Genomic DNA, 21,471 nt, shown 5'->3' with positions numbered 1-21,471 from the left:
AAATTTAAATAGATAACACTAGATTATAAGTTTGTTAGTACTTAACTAACTTACAAAGCACATGGCTATCTTTGTCTTCGAACAAATGGAAAACTACTCAAGTATGAGTTTGTGTAGTTTAGGTTAGTTTACTTAACTGTTTTCTGGGATTGTACAGTGTAGGGAATTCATTTGGGAGTACACTAGGGATATGTTGAAACAAAATTGATTAAAATAGACTTTTTTAAGAAATGAAATGTTTGGAATTACTGTTGAGGTCTAGGGGTACTGGGAACCCCAAAATTCAAGGGCAGAAGATGACAGTCCTGCCTTGAATGAATTCGACTCAAGCCTTCTTTCAGTCAGAGACAAGGTTTACTAAAACACTGATTGAGGTGGGTGAAATTTTAAGAATCCACCCTATTGGCCAGATTTTAAGAATCTGAGCCTTTGTAATGAGAATACAACGGGGCCAGACTCTTAAAGAATCTGAGCGATTTAATGGGGACAAGATGGACATTTATATACAGAAAGACTCTGGGAAGATCTGGATGTGATCGATGAGTGGCCAAGTAGTCTGGGGTGACTGGGAGGTAACAGAGAAGGACCCAGAAGGGTCGGGTGTCCCAGGCAAACACCAGGGACCTGGGCACAAGGAAGGTGGAATCAAGGAATGGTGGTCCAGGGTGGAGCCAGGTGCAGACACTGAGGGCTGGGCTGGATTAGAGGTAACAGAGGATTGAAAACTGGGGCAGAGTCAAAGCCAAGGTACAAAGACAGTTGAAAGAATTATACAGAGATGAGCCTCAGGCCAACACCAGGGTCATGTGGGAGAGTTCAGGGGAAGCTAGGGGTGGGAAGGGTTTCCAGGGCCTATACCCTGTCTTTACCAGAGTGAAAAGGATCCATTGGTTTCTAGAGGGGGTGCTGAAGAAGTTGTTGCTTGGCACAGCTTTCTCTGCTTGGCTCCAGTCTGTGTAGTCACCAGCCCCAGAAAAGTAGATAATTGGCCCAAATTGGAGAAAATAGGATATTTGCTAAAGGAATGGTCTAGGGTCTTCCTTAAGGCTCCCAAGGTTGTGGAGCACCGTAGTAACTTGCCTAGCCAGAGAAGAACATTTATATATTTATAGAGCATTTTCTCCCTCTCCACCCCCAACACAGGACACATAAATTCTATGCTAGTATCAACACTCATCCAGCCATCTCCCTCAAGCCCAAGCCTTCTGCAATATATGCCTCCTTCATCCCAGACCATTCTGGTGCCCTGAGAGTGCTATAAAGCTGCCGGAGTTTCCAATTTGACATTGATTTATCCTTCCCTGCTCCCAGGCCTGCCACCTCCTATCTCTTGATGTGCCATGGGCTGTAGAGCTCAGAGACAGCTGACAGAGAGAAAAAGACTGATGGAGGTTTAGAGAAATGCATGTGTCCTGGTTCATTTTAAGGCGTGTATTTGCAGCTTTCCAAAGAACCATAAGCCTGGGGCAAAAAATCTTTTCATGCCAGACAAGTGGCAAGGAATATTGATTTCCTTTTTTCAAACTACCAATTACAAAAAAAAAAAAAGAAAGAAAAAAACTACCAATTGCCTCATGGCCTGGTTTAAAAAAAAAAAAGCTGCTGGGCTGCTACATGTTTTATACTTGTTTGCACGGCTGTGTTATGGAAATAAGAAGCAACAAAACTTCTCTCACACTCAATTTTCTCTCTTGTTCTGTTTTCTTCTCATCTCACCTCACCATTAACCTTTCTAATCAAATGGTAATTTCCAACCAAGAAACATTAAGTTAATAATAATAATTTATATAGTGCTTGAAGGTTTACAAAGCACTTTAGAAATCTATCTCGTGATCCTCACAACAACCCTGTGTAGTAGGTGCTATTATTATCCCCATGTTACTGAAAAGGAAACTGAAGGAGGCAGAGGTTGAGTGATTTGCCATGGGCCACACAACTAGTAACTTATTTAAACTCAGGTTTTTCTAATTTCAGGGGCAGCTAGGTGATGCAGTAGATAGAGTGCTGGACCAGGAGTCAGGAAGACTCGTCTTCTTGAGTTCAAACCTGACCTTAGACACTTACTACCTGCATGACCTTGGGCAAGTCACTTAACCCTGTTTACCTCAGTTCCTTCATCTGTACAATGAGTTGGATAAGGAAATGGCAAACCACTTCAGTATTTCCACCAAGAAAACCCCAAATGGGGTCATGAAGAGTGGATGTGAATGATAAAAGGGCTGAACGACAACAATTTATGAATTCCAACTCCACCCCTCAATGCACTGGCTGTACCACCTAGCTGCCATGTACCATAGTCAACACTGGTCTCCCTCTGTTTGGGGTAGAATTGTTATATTTCCCCCTCAGGGTACTCAGGTACTCAGAGAGGGAGTGTGGGTCAGCTCTTTTCTCTGGAATCAGATCCAGCCCCACTGGTTATATGTGTCCCCCACCCCCTTCTCATAGTTAGGGAGCCAATAACTAATACTTCTAACTCCATTTAACCACTTAATGACAGATAGTTTTTACATAGGAATATATACTTCAAAGATGCAACAAGAACAAATATTCAAACATTTCCCACCCACCCCACCCCCCCAGGCATATTTCCCCCATACCACCTTAATCTCTATGGGAGTAGGCTTAAAATTTAGCTCAATTCTTACATAGCATTGGCCCCACCAGGTTCATGTCCAGATGTGGCAGTACTGTTGGACGAGTCTTTTTGCTGGGAGGAAGTTCTGAGTGTCACTCTTAAAGATTGCTACTTCCTTCCCAGGCATTAATGCTACATTGGAGGATAAACCTGGCTTAGCCCCAATTTCCAGCTTTCTGTGGTTTATTCTCCCAAACTTCTGAAATTCCCAAGATTTGGAGACTAACACTCACTTCCCCAGATGCCACGAGAAGAGTCACCAATATCCCATAGAAGTGAATGAAGCAGAGACCACAGCCAAAGCTGATAGGATTTTTTAGATGCTCTACAGTCAAAAAGCCTCTTCTTCAACACATATTTTAGTTGATTGGAACCAGTTACAGAATATCTGCACGTGATCCATAGTCTGTCTTGCCCAGGCACTTCCTTTTACATGTTACTATAATTCTCCCAGAGGCAGCTCACTACCTTAGGAAAGACAACATCTCAGGGAGTCTGGACATGTTTCTGACCTCTATTACACTTACAAATAGGAGGCAAATACTTTTCAAAGTATGATGATTAGCAATGAAAAGGCATAAAATGAAAATTCTAGTCAGGGGAGAACTAGTTCTGAAAGGTGAGTTGGCCTCATGGTCTGTTTCCTATTCTATTATCATTGTTTGGGTGTCAAGAGCAGTTATAACCTGAACCTCATGGAATCTGGGGATTCTTTTGGAGAAACCACCTAATCTTTGTACCAACCAAGTTCCTCCTTAAAGACTTGAACCCTTGAATTTTCAACTACTATTTCTCTGGACATTTTAATTTCCTGACTTCACTAGGCACCAGAAGAAGCCTCTTTTAGGTTTCCTGTTAACTGTCTTTTCCTCTTTGGCCCTTCAGCGTTATTAACTCCATGATAGATACATTCCTTTGAACACTGCCTTAAAGGATTCCTAGATCTGATGTGTATGTGCTTGAGTGTCTCTAGCTATAATGTCAACTCATCTGGGGTAGACATCTAGTGTGGAAGCTGGGCCCTGGTAATCTGAATTTAGGGAAGCTATTAACAGGGTGTGCTAGGCTCCTGGGACCATTTAATTAAAGGTGTAGTACTAGTAATAGCTACTTCCTTCTCCTCCCCCCCACCCCCAAGGAATCCTGGAAGTGAGAATCAGTGGAGAATGGAAGAGCAGCTGGCACAGATCAGGAACATCAGGTCTAGTTCAGGGATTGCCAAACCCTGAAATGGGAATAGGCTCTAGAGGGGTAATTGAAATGGGAATTCCAGGGTCAGTGAGGAAGCATGAATTGAAAGTTGCTGAAAGAAACTAATGAAGGCAGAGTTCTTAGAGCCAAATTTCTCCAAACATTCTGAAGTGAAATGTTTTGTCCATCAATGCAGTCTCCCTTTCTGGACAAATAAAAGGTTCAGCAGCCAGATGGCAACATTCCCAAACTGCTGAGGCAAGGAAACCACTGTTTTTACACGGTGCTTTGTGTTGTACCTCTCTAATACAGTTGTGTATTATTAAGCATTAGAGACATATTTGAGAGGCAGTGTGACACCAAGCAGTCATTCTCCAATTTTATGGTCTCGAGACACCTTTGTATTCTTAAAAATTATTAAGAACTTTTGATTAACCATGTTATGAAATATGTTTTGCGTAATTGAACAAGTATAACTATGTCAAATTGCTTACCGTCTCAGGGAGGAGGGATGGAAGGAAGGGAGGGAGAGAATTTGGAGCTCAAAATTTTTAAAAATGAATATTGAAAATTGTTTTTACATGTAATTTGGAAAAATAAAATTTTATCTATACAAAAGAATTTTTGTTTATATGGTTTATATCTAGAGATATTTACTGTATTAGAAGTTAGAGCACCTTAGCAGGATGCCAAACCTTTTTGAACAGCACAGATGGCATGAGAGCTTACTCTAAGGCTTGTGTCCACATCTCTGGGCACTGCTATTGATCCTCTGGGGACCAACGAGAGCGGACATCTTTCCAAGCTTGTATCAGTCATCAAGCCACATAAATTATTATTTCTCATCAAATATAGAATTAGCTGAGAAATCATTGGCTGCCCATGGGTGGTAGAGATAAATTGCTACCCACAGCAGCCTGCCAGCATCCATCAGGCCTGCCACTGAGTGAGTACATGTTTTACACAGCTCTTTTGTGTTTCAGCAGGCAGCCTCTTGTTTCTTTCTGATTTAGTGACAATAGTTTGTCCCAGCATGATTCCCTTGGACATAATAAATTAAGAAGCTACATTAAAGAGTGAGTCATATTCATATTACAGGTTGTATAAACGCCAGGACCATATTGAGGCCACTGGGCTGACTGTTTATAAAACACATTTTTTATTCTTTGACAATAATTGCAGGCTAGGGGTTGGAGCTGGGGACTATTGGAGTACAGGGAATAGAAAATTAGCAGACTGGACAATACAGCTAGCTCTGAAGGAGCTGAAACGAGAGGAATAAAGTTGATGTGAGAGGTTCAGAAATGCCACTAAGGAGTCAATTCTCTTGAATTGACTTGAATTCAGGTTCAATTATCTTGAGTGGTGGCCTCTAACTCTTTTGTATCATATACCCTTATCAGTTTAAAAAAAAAAATCTGAGGGGCAGCTAGGTGGCACAGTGGATAGAGCTCCGGCTTTGGAGTCAGGAGGACCTGAGTTCAAATCCAACCTCAGACATTTGACACTTACTAGCTTCGTGACCTGGGTAAGTTACTTAACCCCAATTGCCTCACCAAAAAAGAAAAAAAAAAGACACTTGAGCAATTACTCAAAATTTATTGGAAAGAAAGAAAGGTCTAGGGGTGGGGAACCTGCAGCCTCAAGGCCACATGTGGCCTTGGGTGCGGCTTTTTGACTGAGTCCAAGTTTTACAGACAAATCCTTTATTTAAAGGGATTTTTTTCTGTAAAGTTTGGATTCAGTCAAAGGGCTGCACTTGAGGACCTAGAGGGCCACATGTGGCTTCAAGGTTGCAGGTTCCCCACCCCTGGTCTAGAATCGCAAGGGAAAAAAAAAAGAATAAAAAATAAAACAAAGAATGAGAACAGGTAGCTATCGAACCAGATCAGAAAGTAGTAACAGTTGCATACATGTGCTTTATTGTTCAGTCATTTCAGTCACGTCTAATTCTTCATGTTCCCATTTTGGACTTCTCCAATTTATTTACAGATGAGGAACTGAGAGACAAACAGGGTTACATGACTTGCCCAGGGTCATACAACTAACAGTAAATGTCTGAGGCTGGATTTGAACTCATGAAGATAAGTCTTCCTGATTCCAAGCCCAATGCTCAATCCACTGCACCACCCAGATGTCTCTCTCTATATATATATGTATATATGTTTATATATACATATATACACATGTGCAACTATAGTAATATATAGGGTGTCCCAAAAGTCTTAACAGCTTAAAACTGCACTAAAGACTTTTGGGACATCCTGCATTATATCTACATATTTATATTACATATAAAATATACACAAAAAAGAAATTAAAAGAGATAAAACTGCTGTTATAAAGAATCATATAAATTGTTAAAATTACATTTATTTGAAAGCACCAAAGACTTTGTGTTCTCACTAAAATGTTATTTAAAATAATGCTATAATAACATTAGTTATTATTTCAGAGTAATATGACAATGATTAATTCTTTTGAAAAAATTCATGTGTATGGTGTGGAGGTGAGGGAAGATTTGCAAATAATAATTGTTTGATGGTAATTGATAATTCAGTGGATAGAGTGCCTGGCCTGGAGTCAGGAGAACCTGAGTTTCAATTCAGTCTCAGACACTTACTAGCTGTGTGACCCTGGGCAAATCACTTAACACTGTTTGCCTCAGTTTCTCATCTATAAAATGAGTTAGAGAAGAAAATGGCAAATTACTCTAGTATCTGCCAAGAAAACCCTAAAAGGAGTCACTAAGAGTCAAACTACTGGAAACAACTAAACAACAATGAATAATTCAGCTGTTTTGATGAAAGATATAATAGTGAGTTTTTATATAGTACTTTAAGATTTTTAAAGCACTTTTATATACATTATCTCATCTGATCCCCACAATACCCTGAGATCTAGATGCTGTTATTATATTCATTTTACAGATGAGGAAACTGAAGCAGAGAATGGTTAAGTGACTTGCCCAGGGCCACATAGCTAATAAGTGTCTGAAGCTGGATTTAAACTTGAATTTTCCTGACTCCAGGAGTGGTGCTCTAGCCACTGTAGCACACTAACCAAGTGAATTTTTCTTTCTAAAAATAGATTTTTGTTGAAAGATATACAATACAACCACTAAACAATAAGTCACAGTAGCCAGTAAATCTAACAGCTTTTCAATAAGAGTTGTGTTTCTCTGTGTATAGATACTTGCCTCATATAATGCAAAAACAAAAGTATGCTGTTCTTGATTTCTGCTCAGCAGAGTTTTCCATATGAACCCATTCCTCTTTTTCTTCATAGTTCTGTTTAATGGATGGTGTTACCCCTTAATTTCATATTTCTGTTTGGATAGTTGAGTTATATGTTGTTTAAGAACAGCAAGAAGGTGTACATGAAAGGGAGTCATGTATAATAAGACTGGAAAAGGAGGTTGGTGCTACCTCATGAAAGACTTAAAATGCTAAATAGAGGATGTCATATTTAGAGTCAATAGAGAGCTGTTGGAGCTTATTGATTCAGGGAGGGAAGTGACACATGTTGACCTTTGAGTTGGGAAGATCACTCTCTTTAGGAGCTTTGGGGATGATAGATTGAAGAAAGGGAGAGACTGGAGACAGGGAGACCACTCAGGACACGATTACAATAGTCCAGGTGAGGACCTGAGTTAGGGTGACGGTTAGGCAAATAGAAAGAAGGGGGTGGGTAGTGATCAATGCTGGGGAGGTAGAAACAAAGATTTGTCAATTGTTTGCATGTATGGAGTGAGGACTCAAGATGGCACTCAGGTTGTACACTTGGGAGACTGGAAAAAATGGTAGTGCCCTCACAGAAATGTGAAATCTGCAATTCAGATCATAACCTATCCTGCCTGTTTATCCTGTGAGACTCACTAGCACAACCATAATGAAAAGATTAGGTTGGAGCAAGGTCGTTATTTATTGGTCACTGTCCCAGAGACAACCTCAGAATGCTACCTGCCAGAGCCAGGAGGTAATCTGGGGACAGCGAGTGGGCGTGCTGGGGGTGGATAGAATGTTCCCATTAGTACCTATGCACCTGAACCGGAACTAGATTATAAGGGAAGGGGGAAGGTGGGTAAGCATCAAGCTCTTACCATGTGCCAGGCACTTTGCTAAGTGCTTTACAAATATTATCTCATTCAATCTATATAACTGCCCTAAGGGAGCAATGTCTAACACCCAAGAAAAGGGAGTCAGGGTGTGGGGATTGGGAGTTTGCATTGAGCTAGAAAGGATCAGAGTCAAGAAGTAGGAGTTATAATGGGTGACAGGTAGGGCTGTGTTGGAGACAAGTGCTACGATTGGCTATCTTAGGGTTAGTGGGATGTGACCTCTCTTTCTATATTTCAATTAGTTGACTGCACATGTCTTGAGGTCATAGCCAAGGCCCACACTTTGGATCTTGAGGGGCAGAGGCAAAGATCGTTTCAATCAATGCCAATACAGCAAAGACCTGTGATTTCTCAAGTGCAAGAACTCTGTCAAGCTAAGCAGATTCAGTCTATCTGATGCTAATACCTAAGGAACTGCCTGAAGCTAGAAAAGGTTAGGCTACTTGCTTAGCTCACCCAGCAAGTGTCAGAATTTTGATGGAACCCAGATCTCCCTCCAGTTTCTTCATCATAGCAGTTATTTAATAAATACCTGTTGAATTGGACTGGATTCCTGATGCTAAGCCCAGCCTTTTGTCTACTCTGACTAACTACCTCCCAATCTAAATAGCATGAAAGAGTCATGTTGGCTTTGGAATATACTCGGAAGTACACAGGCTGACATGCATAGTCTCAAACACACAACCTCTTTGTGCTGAGTCCTATCTTAACACAGCCCTATTAAATCAAATGTGATAGTAAATTTAAAGAACTTTGCCAACTTTAAAAAAATTTTTAAGTAATTTATTTTTAACATCCATTTTTACAAATTTTGAGTTCCAAACTCTCTTCCTTCTTCCCTACCCAAATCGTTGCCAACTTTGAAGTACTTTTGTTTTTGTGCATTCATTTCAGTCGTGTCTGACTTTTCCTGACCCTATTTGGGGTTTTTTTGGCAAAGACACTGGAGTGGTTCGCCATTTCCTCTCCAGCTCATTTTACAGATGAGGAAACTGAGGCAAACAGGGTTATATGACTTGCCCAGGATAATGCAGTTAGTAAGTGTCTGAGCCTGGATTTGAACTCAGGTCTTCCTGACTCCAGGGCTGGTGGCATCTTACTGCCCTTTTGAAGTACTATATGATCGCTAGTATTGTTAGTTGATTCATAGGATCACAGATTTAGAACTGGAAGGAGTCTTAAAGGCAATCCAGTCCAGCCCCATTAATTTTCTAGATGAGGAAACTGAGGCCTAAGGAGGTTAAGTGACTAGCCCAAAGCAATGCATGTCCTTTGACTCCTAAACAGGACTGTCTTCACTATACCATACTGCCTCTACCTCAAAGGTAGCTGGGTCATGGAGGGGAGGAGAAGAAAGAAGAAAAAATCTACAAAGTTCATTCATAATTTAGAAAGCACTATGGGAATGGGCAGTTGGAGATCATTTAAGTCTGGTTCTGACAGTGTTTACTTGTCACTCTTGCTCTGGACCATTACAGGCCTTCCCTACACCTTTTTTTTTTTTAATTTCTCCCTCTTCTCTGACTCCTATAACTTGCCATGCCTTCAGTACTATCAGTTGTTTCCTTCATGGCAAAAAAAGAGGGAATGTAAGGGAGTTAACCTAAGCATATATTCTCTGATTCCAAGTTGATTTCATCGACCTCATCCTTCAGGGTGCCTTGAAGAGCCCGCATCAATATTAGGAGGTGTCCTCAGCCCTATAACGCTGTCCTTGATAGCCACTTGTGTATCTCTGATTTTATGGGCTAGCTGGGCAGAACCATTACTAGCCACTTTTGTGACAAAGGCAAAGCAAAACACACCTAGGCAAGTGACACAAACCCCTCAAAATAAACTCTTTCTTGGTTTGTTTGTTTTGAGATAGAATCTTCCTATCTCACCCAGGCTGGATGGAAGTGCAGCGGCCCACTCTTATCGCTGATCAGTACCAAAATTTTGGCCCGCTTCATTTCCAGCCTGGGCCAGTGTTCCCCTCTTTAGGCAGCCTGGTGGTCTCATGCCACAGTGGCTCACCATATTTGTATCAGACTTAGTCCACGTACCCCAATTGGCTTTTTGAGTGGCCCATTGAGGTTCAGAACTCAAGCGATCCACCAGCCTCAGTCTCCCCATTAGCAGGGATTACAAACGTGCACTGGACTCAAATCAAAATCTTAAGACAAATTCATTTCATGGCAGCAAAAGGTGGAGGGAGGAGAAACTTCTGGATATTGCCCTATTTGGGGAGACCTAGAGACCCAAGACATTGGGGGAGAGGGAGGGAGGAGAAAACTGGAGCAGGGCTGGGCAGGAAGAGTTCACCTGGAATGTGTCTGCTCTGCCATCTGGTACTTCCCTATTTTAACTGACTATTCTTGCTATCTATGTGCTATACTCAGTTGTTTCTATGCTACCCAAAGATTGCAAGTCGATCAATGAATAAGCAGTTAGTGAACACATGTAATGTGCCAAGCAGTGTCCTGGAGATTGAGGATACAAAGACAAAGAATGAAACAATCCTTGCTCTCAAGGAACTTTTAAAGAGGAGACAACAAGTATATAACTAATTATATATTGAATAAATAGAAAGATAATAAATAAAAATAAATACAAGGTAATTAAATGCAAAGTAGTTAAGGAAGAAGGAATTAGTAAGGGTAGGGGAGGAATCAGGAAAGGCTTCATCTAGAAGATGGCACTTGAACTGTGTCTTTTAAAATTTATTTTATTTTATTTTTAATTTATGGGATAAAACAGGTATTTCCATAGCAGTATAATTTTAAAAAACAAAAGATGATTGTACATAAAACTACAAATCTATCATGTACAACTCACTATTCCTTTTATATATATAATAAAGTTGTCATGTAAATTTCTTTTTTTTCCTTTTTTCCCCTCCCCATAACCCTAGAGGTGGCTGCCATTAGACACACACACATGTGTGTGTATATATATGTATACACACATATATGTAAAATCATTCTATACATACTTCTATTTACCAGTTCTTTCTCTGGATGCAGATAGCATCTTCCTTCATATGTCCTTTGTAGTTAATTTGGATATTTGTAATAGTCAAAATGACTTAATCCCTCAAAGTTTTTCTTGAAACAATATTGCTGTTATTGTATATAAAGTTCTCTTGGTTCTTCTCATTTCACTCTTCATTATATCATGCAAGTCTATCCATGTTTTTCTAAGATCATCGAACTCATCATTTCTTACAGCACAATAGTGTTCAAGAACTGTGTCTTGAAGGAAGAACGGGATTGTGTGAGGCTAAGATGGAAAAGGAGTAAATCTCACCACTGGTATGCTAGTGCAAAAACACAGAAAATGGAGATAGAGTGACTCGTGAGAAACAGAGGAGCCAGTTGGCCTGGACTGCAGAGGGAGGGAAATACTGTACAATGGGGTTGAAAAGATAAGTTGGGGTTAGGTTGAGAAGGGCTTTCAATGCCAAACAGAGGAGTTTCTACTTGACCCTAAAGGCAATAGGGAACCACAGGAATTTATTGAATAGTGCCGCAATATGTTTAGATGTTAAAGAAAATTACTTTGGCAGCTCTATGGAGAATGGATTGAATTGGGGAGGGACAGCAGTCAGTGAAAACAATTAGCAGGCAATTTCAATAAATCCTATCCACATCCTTTAAATTTCAGCATCCTGGGATCCCAACCACTTTGCCCTAGTTATTTCCCTCTTTGTGGTCTTTTGTCTAGTCTATTTACATTTACCAGTTTCCCCAACTTTACCCTGCTCTGCGTCAATAGCAATTTCTTTCTATGATATTCTCCCACTTACCCCATCCAACTGCCTTTCCCCTTTATTCTTCAAAATTTCAGGAAAACCCAGAGGAGGATGTCAGCTTGGGTTCTGAAAGGGGAAAGTTTACAGAGGGATGAATCCATATGAAGACTGTACTGCTGTGCAAACCCCAATCCAAGCTTTTTAGTTAGGAATAGTGAATGTGGGGACATTCAACCTGGAAAGACTATTCCAAAGTTTCCCATCAAGTTTATCTGTTTTCCTTTGTAAGTAGATCGATCAGCCTCACTTACCTAGGCTCAAAGGAATTTAGCATCCAGGAAGACTAAGCGAGCTGAGCTGATTCAGATCAGCTTTGGGTCAATAACGAATTGGAAAGACTGAAAGGCTGAGATAAAATAGACGGAAGACACCAGAAATTTGCAAGACCTTAGATGCAAAATTGGAAGGGACCTTTGAGGTCATGAAGCCCAACCCCTCATTTTACAGATAAAAAAACTGAGGTTAAGAGACGTTAAATAATTTGCCTAAAGTCACACAGCAATTTAAAAAAAAAAATTATTCATTTTAAACTTAAATACAAAACAAGAAAAGAAAAAAAACATTTCCAAGTACACAGCAGAACATAAAAGAGGATTCAATATAAAACAACAAATTTCTATTTCAAACTGTCTACTTTTTTTTAAAAAAATCTATGTAACAAATAGTACATATTGTTTTCAAAGCTACCCAGTTTTTCTGTGCTTCCTTCTAAGTTTCCTTTTGTTCTCTGCTGTGCACTTTTTATTTTATTTTATTTTCTCCATCCCTCCCCATCCCACTTTAGAGAAGGCTACAATTAAACTCATATGTATATGTGTGTGTGTGTGTATATATATATATATATATGTATATATACACACACACACACATATATGTAAGACCATACTATGCATATTTCTGTTTGTCATCTCTTTCTCTGGAGGTAGATAGCATCTTCCTTCATAGGTCCAAGTCTTTCCATGTTTTTCTAAATCAACCAGCTCATCATTTCTTACATCACAGTGGTATTCCATCACAATCATCTACCACAACTTGTTTAGACATTCCCCAGTTGAAGGATATCTATCATTTTAGTCAATCTGATAGGTGAAAGGTGATATCTCAAAGCTGTTTTAATTTGCATGTTTCTAATGCAAAAAACAAACAAACAAACAAACCTGCCTGTTCATATTCTTTGAACATTCGTCAATTGGGATATGACTTGTATTCTTATAAACTTGACAAAGTTCTCTATATGTCTGACAAGTGAGACCTTTATCTGAGAGATTGTCTATGAAAGTTTTTTCCCATAATTTTCTGATTTCTTTTTAATCTTGACTAAATTGGTTTTATTTATACAAGAACTTTTTAATTTAACATAATGAAATGATCCAATTTACCCCTCAACAATGCTCTCTATCTTTTGTTTCTTCATCTATTATTCTCCTATCCATGCATCTGAAAGGTAATATGTTCCATGTTCTTCTAATTTTCTTGTGATATCTCCCTTTATATCCATGTCATGTATTTGACCTTATCTTGGTACAGCTCTCCACCCCCACTTCCTTTCTGTAACAGTTCTTCCTTTCATGCCTCATTTGTATGAGATAAATGCTCCTTTTTATCTCCCTACACAATTTTATTTTTTGGAATCACCCTTCATACACAGCTCAACCCAAGCTTTCCTTTCAAACTACCCAAATAATGATTACAGTCATAAGAGTACCGATAACATTTTCTCATATAAGAAGTAAACAGTTTGACCTTATTGAGTCCCTTATAATTGGTCTTTAATGTTTACCTTATATTTCTCCTGGATCTTACATGTTGAATTTTCTATTAAGTTCTGCTCTGTCACAAACACCTGAAAGTCTTTCTTAAATGTCCATTTTTTTTCATTCAGAATTATATTTTGCTGGATAAGTTACCCTGAGTCACAACCCCAGCTCTTTTGCTCTTCAAAATACAGTGTTCCAATACCTATAGTTCTTCAATGGAGAAACTGCTAGGTCTTGTGTGATCTTGATTGTAACTTCACAATGTTTAAATTGGTTTTTTTTTTCTTGGTGCTTGCAATATTTTCTCCTTAACTTGGGAGCTCTGAAACTTGACTAAGATATTCCTGTAAGTTTTCCTCCTGGATTTCTTTCAGGTGGTGATTGGTGGATTTTTTTCTGTTGCAGTTTGGGGGGGCTGAAAACAGTAAACAGTGGTCGAATTCGACCACTCAAGCCTTCTTTCAGTCAGAGTAGTGAGGTTTTATTATAACACCAGAATAGCAGGCAAGATTCCTAGTAAATATGTACCAATAGAAGTGGGCTACATTCTAAGTGAATCTGAGCAATTTAATGGGGATAAGATTGATACTTATATACAAGAAAAAACAGTGAGAAGATCTAGATGGGATTATGGAGTGATAAATAACCTGGGGTGGTCTGGGGGCAACAGATAAAGGGTCTGGATTAAGGAGTGAGAGGTAGTCTGGGGTGTGCCAGGTGTGGATAATGGAAGGAGAGAAGTGGTCAGAGAGCCACAGTAAAAGGGCAGTTAAAAGGATTATTGAGTATCTAGGTAGACTGGGATGGACCAGATGCTTCAGGTGAAACATGAGTGTGGGAAAATTCAGGGGCTGGGTTGAATTCAAAGACATTGTCTTTTCCTTTTAGGAGTTTAGGTCTTATGACCCCATCATTTCTATTTCTGCTTTACTTATTCTAGAACTTCAGGGCAATTTTCCTTAATAATTTCTTGTAATATTGCATCAAGATTGTAACTTTCAGGTAGTCCAACAATCCTTATATTGTCTCTCCTCAATCTGTTCTCAGATCAGTGGTTTTTCTGATGAGATGTTTCACATTCTCTTTTATTTTTTCATTTTTTATTTTGTTTCATTATTTCTTGGTGTCTTGTAATGTCATTAGTTTCCTCTTGCCCCATTCTGGTTTTCAAGGAGTTACTATCTTCCTTAAGTTTTTGATTCTCTTTTTCTAGTTGGTTGACTTTCTTTCCACAATTTACTTGATTTTCTTGAATTGCTCTTTTTTTTTTCTATTTCTGTCTCAATCTCTCTGATTTTTGAAGTCTTTTTTAAGTTCTTCTGAGAACTCTTTTTGGGCTTGTGACCATTTGGCATTTCTCTTTGAAAAGGGAGTGGCTTTTTTTAGCTCCACTGTCTTCCTCTGAATATGAACCCAGATTTTCTCTATCCCCATAGTAGCTATCTATGATTGGGTTCTTTCTCCTTTGCTTTTTTATTTTTATTTTGTTTTATTCTATTTTTAGCAGCTTATCAATATAATCAGATTCTAGTCTCAAGGTATGGGGAAAAATTCCCCAGGCCTCAGTCCTTTTAACTGTTATTTTCTGAGCTCTGTCCTAGGGCCCAGCCTTGGGCTCTATTCTCTACTCCTAAGCCAGTGCTAGGCCCCCCAGCCTCACTGTCCCACAAACACCCTTGCTTCCTGTAGTGCCTCTGGTGGCTGCAAACTTCAGCAGTCCTTTCTCCCCTGGAACTGAAACCAGAGACTCTGCTCTCCTGCAAGTGTCTACAGACAGCAAGGTCCCCACCCCTCTGCTACCTCACTTACCAGGTATGTGCTATCTCCTTCTCCCCTGCAGCTGAAGCCTAGGACATGTCTGGTTAGCACAGCTGGGCTTGGTGTCCCTCAACAGTGGAAAGTCCTTCAATCTTTTCCTACTCAGCTTTCCAACCCTTATATTGTGAAATGAAAGTTCCTGAGGCTGGGACTATTTCCCAACCCAGGTGCCCCAGGGCTTGTTTGTTCACCAGCCTCCTGGAGGTGTTTGCACTTCACTCAGGCCAAATCTTGACACCTAGAGGTCAAGTCTTCCCTAAGGTTCTCTCAAGTTGTCTTAGGAGGAAAATTGCTTCACCTCAACTTTGTTTATTTCTGCTGCTCTATGTTTGCTTGTAGTGATGTTCTGTCTTATTTCTGCTGTTCTACATTCACTTTGAGGTGATCTTTTGTCTTTTTTTGTGGAGGAAATTTGGAGAGCCTGAAGTTTTCTGGCCAACTCCACCATCTTTCCAGAATCCTCTCCCCTATATAGGTGGTAATTAGCAGAGCCAAGATTTGAACCTAGATTCCATCATTCTAAATCCAAAATTCATTCTCCTACACTGTGCTCTCCTATAGTTCAGAATCCACCACAGAACAGAGAAATAGTTTCTGTATCTCTGGAAACTCTGTGCAGGGGATGTTCTGCTGAGGACAGGGTGGTAAGCGTGCCCTCTCATCCTTTATATTCCTAACTATACTACACAATTATGCATGTTGCATCTAAAGTTGAATTCCATTGTATACCCCAAGGTCAGTAGCTATTAGCTAGGGAGGTAGTTCTCTATCAATGGAGGACTCACAGTGAGGTCGCTACAGTGTTATCCCTTATTGTAGAATTGTAGCTCTCCTTGTAAATTCATTCAGTTACTTACCAACCAGGTATTTGGGGGCTGCTGGGATTGGTAGGGTTGAGGAAGGGGAGAATTCCATAAAGGAGAGGCAGCGGTTGTTTGGGGTTGGTAAAAGATGTCAAACTTAGAACAGTAATGTCGACTAAACCATACCTAAGGATTGCTGAAGACCATATATTGACTTAGAAAACCACATGTTAACATTATCTATGTTCTATTGTATTTTTGTTTATTTTGTTAAATATTCCCCAATTACATTTTAACCTGGTTTGGGCTTCACTCAGGAGTATTGCAGGCTGCCATGCAGCAAGAGGGGCAGTACATTAGACATCTCTACACTAAGCGACTCCCCAGACCCCTACTACAGCTCATTGTATTTGCGAAATTCCAGTCACACAATACAGTGCCACCTTGTAGCAATTCTTCAGGATTCTCCAACGCCATAGAGCATTTTACTGGCCTCTCTATCTATTTTACCTTAAACATTAGCCGTATTTCTGTGTGTTTGTCTGTAGGGTCAGTCAAAGCTGGCTGTGACCATCCCCAGAATGTTGGGCCATTAGAAAGAGTTCCCAGGGGTCCATGTTATTCTTAGAAAACTTATTTTCTAGGGGCAGCTAGGTGGTGTAGTCAATAGAGCACCTGCCCCAGAGTCACTAGGATTTGAGTTCAAATCTGACCTCAGGCACTTGACACTTACTAGCTGTGTGACCCTGGGCAAGTCACTTAGCCCCAATTGCTTCACTAAAAAAAGAAAATTTCTTTTGTGGAAAAATGCCAGTTATTCGCCCAGCCCTGTGGTCCGTGTCTCCAAACCCACTGAGTAGCAATGTGATGTGCTTGTCAGTATTTTAGTGTCCCTTTGGTTAGTATAATTCTTGTCATCTATGGATCATACCAGGTCTCTATCTCTCCAGCGTTTCTAATGGCAGGGCTGCTGTCCAGAGGGCAGACCTCAAGATATCGTAGTTGATTTATGTCCCACTATATGGGGGAGGGGAGATGTTTATATATTTGTTATTATAATACACTTTTGAAGTAAATGTTCCTTTGTAAAAGCTAGTCTGACAGTTAAGTGGTTAATTAGAACTGGGTTGTGGGAGACCCCCTAAAATTGGGGGAACATTATTAGTAGAAGCTTAAGCCAATAACAGAGAGACTAGACATCTTAACCCACTAGTAAGCATACTGGAGAACCCTGAGAGAAGGATGAAATATAACACATACGATCTCCCAAACAGTGGAAATAAGGGTAGTCACTGTTATATTACTTATAATTACTTACCTGTGGACTTGTATATTCCAATAAAGTGTAAACTCCTTAAAGACATTTCATTTTTGTCTTTGTTTTCCTAACACCTAGCACCTTGCTTTGCAAATGGTAGTAGGTGCCTAATACATGTTTAGTGAATTTATTGAGCTGCACAGGAGAGTAACCTACGGGCAGCTCTTGAGGCAAGTCTGACTATTAAGGACCTGATATTTCTCCTGTGTGGGCCACAGAATTCCAATCTGTAACAAAAGTCACTTAGACCATGGAGCAGGATCAATTAATTTATTAGGGATATTGGTAGTCTCTAATCAATTGCGTCCAAGACCTTCTTCATGATCAGGGACTTCTTCTGCTTGAGGAAAAATTGCATTTGTAGTCATTGACATAGTTGGTTGTTATCCTTCATTCTCAAAGAGGACCAAAACGACATCAGAATCAGTGTGTCCTACTATGACTGATCAGACCAGTATGAGCTCGCAAGGCTCTGCCACAGATTGGGCACAAATAGTCCATATGAATGTTTGGAGTGGAGATGTCTATAAATTTGTGTGTCTCATGTTTTTTTCGAGCTACTACAATTCTGCTTCACTCATAGAGCACAGTACCTTCTTTGATGTGGGCAAGCCATGCCCGGCAGTCCTTTGCCAGCGTTTCCCAGGCCTCACAATCAATTCTAAAGTTCTTCAGAGAGACCTTGAGTGTCTGACAACCACGTGAGCACCTGCCTTGCATGAGTTTTCTGCAAAATCGTCTTTTATGTACCAAAAACAGAATGAAGTAGCATAATTCCATGATTGGTCAATTCCAGAAGCAGGGAAGTCTTCTGGTTGGCTAAGGGAAATGTCCATCAATCATAACCTCTTTGTCAACAGGCCTTCCACAGGTAGTGTTTGACCAACAGTGTCCTAGAGTCCAAGGAAGTTGTGGTTTTGAAGCAAAGGTCTCCAGGGAGTGGGCGGCATTGATTCACAAGAGTGGGGAGGCAAATGCATCTTATTACAAGCACTATTACACTTGGAAGCGGAAGGATGGTGTAGCAATTACATTCTTATAACAGACCTAAAAGAGGAATCTAGCTGATAAATCAAATATGATGAATATAATCATCAATACATGGTGGATTAATTAATTGTACCCCTTATCCTAATACCATTAACTAACTTAATTACCTTCCTCTTAATTCTATTCTGCTTAATTCACCCATACAATCACTGGAATTCATCAAATCACAATGAACTGAATAGATGCTGATTAAATTGGGTAGGGGTGTCAAAATTATAGTCACCCTTGGTTACCTTTGAGGTCAGTTCCCAATGGCAGTCTGCACACACAGAGAGAGCTTACTTCCCCTGTGGCCCAACGGGAGGCTGGCTCCATGTGGTGTTTACATAACTGGTCAATCAAAATTGCTATAATCTCCTCAGTGAAGGGCTTTAGGCCATTCTCTGCTACCTGCTAAAGTGAAAAGGAAAGAAAAGAAATGATGAAATATTGATTAAGTTGTGTTTTTGCACTCTAAGATGGCTTTGGAAGGTGCCTGAGTACAGAAATCTCCCTTTGTATGCTTGCGAATGCCACTCCATTGATCTTCCTTAGAAGGCTGAATTTACAAGGTTTTTTGTTTTTTTCTATTTTTGTATACAGTCATTAAAAAAAAACATAGTTGATTTCTTTTAAAGGGGTGGGGAGGTGGCGAGGAGAAAGCCAGGAAAAGGAAGAGAATTTTTTCAGAAGCCATTTCCCCCAATGAGTTTGAACATCCTAAACGTTGTGTTGTTAGCCTCAGGCAGCATTGTTTGGTTGATTCCCTGGAAGGGTTGGAGGATGGGAGTAGAAAAAAAAAAAAAGGAATCTGAGAAGGAATAGAAAGGAAATTTATTGTCCTATCTATTTCCCAGCACCCTCCTCTTGCTTTCCTCCTCCTTTCCTCTTGTAAAAGTAGTTTCAGCCTCCTTAACTCCCAAAGGACCATATCTGAGTCCTTTTTCTATCCTACTATCTAATCTGGCTGGGAGCTAGTTACTTAGTTACTAACCTTGCACTTTTAAGACTCTGGCTAGAGGGCAGTATGGGTTTAATAAGATCCCAGAGGTCTGCAGCTCAGTGGGCCTCTAAGTTCCTTCCTGGTAGAAGACCCTGTCCCCTCCCCTGCTACTTATCCTAGGTTTGTAATTCAATTCTGGAGCCCAGGATGTCAGCAGGAAAACTACTGGGAAGGAAGCAAAAGGCAAGGAGGTTTGATCTGACAGCAATTGTTTGGAGTGATAATCAAATCCAATGGCACCATGGGTGGGGAACAACACTAGACCGGGAATTAGGAGATCTGGGTTCTGGTGCCAGCTTTGCCACATAGTCTACCAGCTACAGCAGATCCCACCACTTCTCTGGGCCTCAGTTTCCCTATCTGCAAAATGAAGGGTTCTTAAATTATATGATTAAGGTAAGAATGAAAGTCTTTGACCTCAAGCAATTTACTTGGGGGCTATAACATGTATACAAATAAGTACATATGCAAAGTTATAAAGTAATTTCTTTTTTAAATTTCTATCTTTTTTTATTAGTATATTAGTGTGTAGTAGTATATTAGTCAACAGCCCTTTCAACACTGACTATTCCCATCTTTTGCCATCTTTGGTAATTTGCTAGGTGTAAGATAAAACCTCCAAGTAGTTTTCTTTTGTCCACCTCTTATGATAAATGATTTGGAATAATCTTGCATATGGTTAATAGTTTGCAATTCTGTTTTGAGAACTATCTGCTCATATCCTTTCCTTATCCACTGAGAAATGTCTCTTGTTCTGAGATGACCCTTCCAGATTGGGACAATTTATTGATTGAAAGGAACATAAAAAAAGATAGTTGTGTAATAAACAATGAAAAGGCAGCCCCACCCCAAAAAAGACCCCATCTTAGAGTAAAGTGGCCTTTTTCCTAGTATTTGATAGTTTACATATGATTGGCATGAGAAATTAAGATTTAAGAAAAGCAGAAAACTAGGGTGGGGGGATTTTACAGCAAGTTTCTCTGATAAAGGCCTCATTTCTAAAATATACAGATAACTGAGTCAGATTTATAGGAATATATGTCATTCCCCAATAAATGGTCAAAGGATATGAACAGGAAGTTTTCAGAAGAAGAAATTAAAGTTGTCTATAGTCATGTGAAAAAATGCTCTAAATCACTATTGATGAGAGAAATTAAAATTAACACAACTCTGAGGTACTACTTTACACCTGTCAAATTAACTAATATAACAGAAAAGGAAAATTATAAATGTTGGAGGGGATGCGATAAAATTGGGACACCAATGCATTGTTGGTGGAGTTGTGAACTCATCCAACGATTCTGAAGAGCCATTTGGAACTATGCCCAAAGAGCTATAAAACTGCATACCTTTTGACCCAGGAGTATCACTTCTTGGTCTGTATCACAAAGAGATCAAAGAAAAAGGGAAAGGACCTATGTACAAGTATATTTATAGCAGGTTTTTTTAGTGGTGGCAAAGAATTAGAAATTGAGGAGATACCCATCAATTGGGGAATGGCTCAATAAGTTCTAGTATATGATTATAATGAAACACTATTGTGCCATAAGAAATGATGAACAGAGGGACAGCTAGGTGGCTCAGTGGATAGAGCTCCACTCCAGCCTTGGAGTCAAGAAGATTTGAGTTCAAATTTGACCTCAGACAAGTGTCTGACACTTAATAGCTGTGTGACCCTGAGCAAGTTACTTAACCCTGACTGCCTCACCAAAAAACAGATGAAGAAGAAGAAGGAGGAGGAGGAGGAGGAGGAGGAGGAGGAGGAGGAACAGGATGATTTCAAAAAAACCTGGGAAGACTTATATGAACTAATGCAAAGTGAAGTGAGCAGAACCAGGAGAACGTTGTACACAGTAACAGCAATACTGTATTATGATCAACTGTGAATGACTTAGATATTCTCAGCAACACAATAATCCCAGATAATTCTGAAGTACTTATGATGAAAAATACTATTCACTTCCAAAGAAAAAAACTGATGGAGTCTGAATGCTGATTGAA

This window comes from Vombatus ursinus, unplaced genomic scaffold, assembly GCF_900497805.2.
Source record: "Vombatus ursinus unplaced genomic scaffold, bare-nosed wombat genome assembly UNPS02014793.1, whole genome shotgun sequence".
NCBI lineage: Eukaryota > Metazoa > Chordata > Mammalia > Diprotodontia > Vombatidae > Vombatus > Vombatus ursinus.
The sequence above is the reverse complement of the archived record's forward strand: the minus strand, read 5'-3'. Positions refer to the sequence as shown.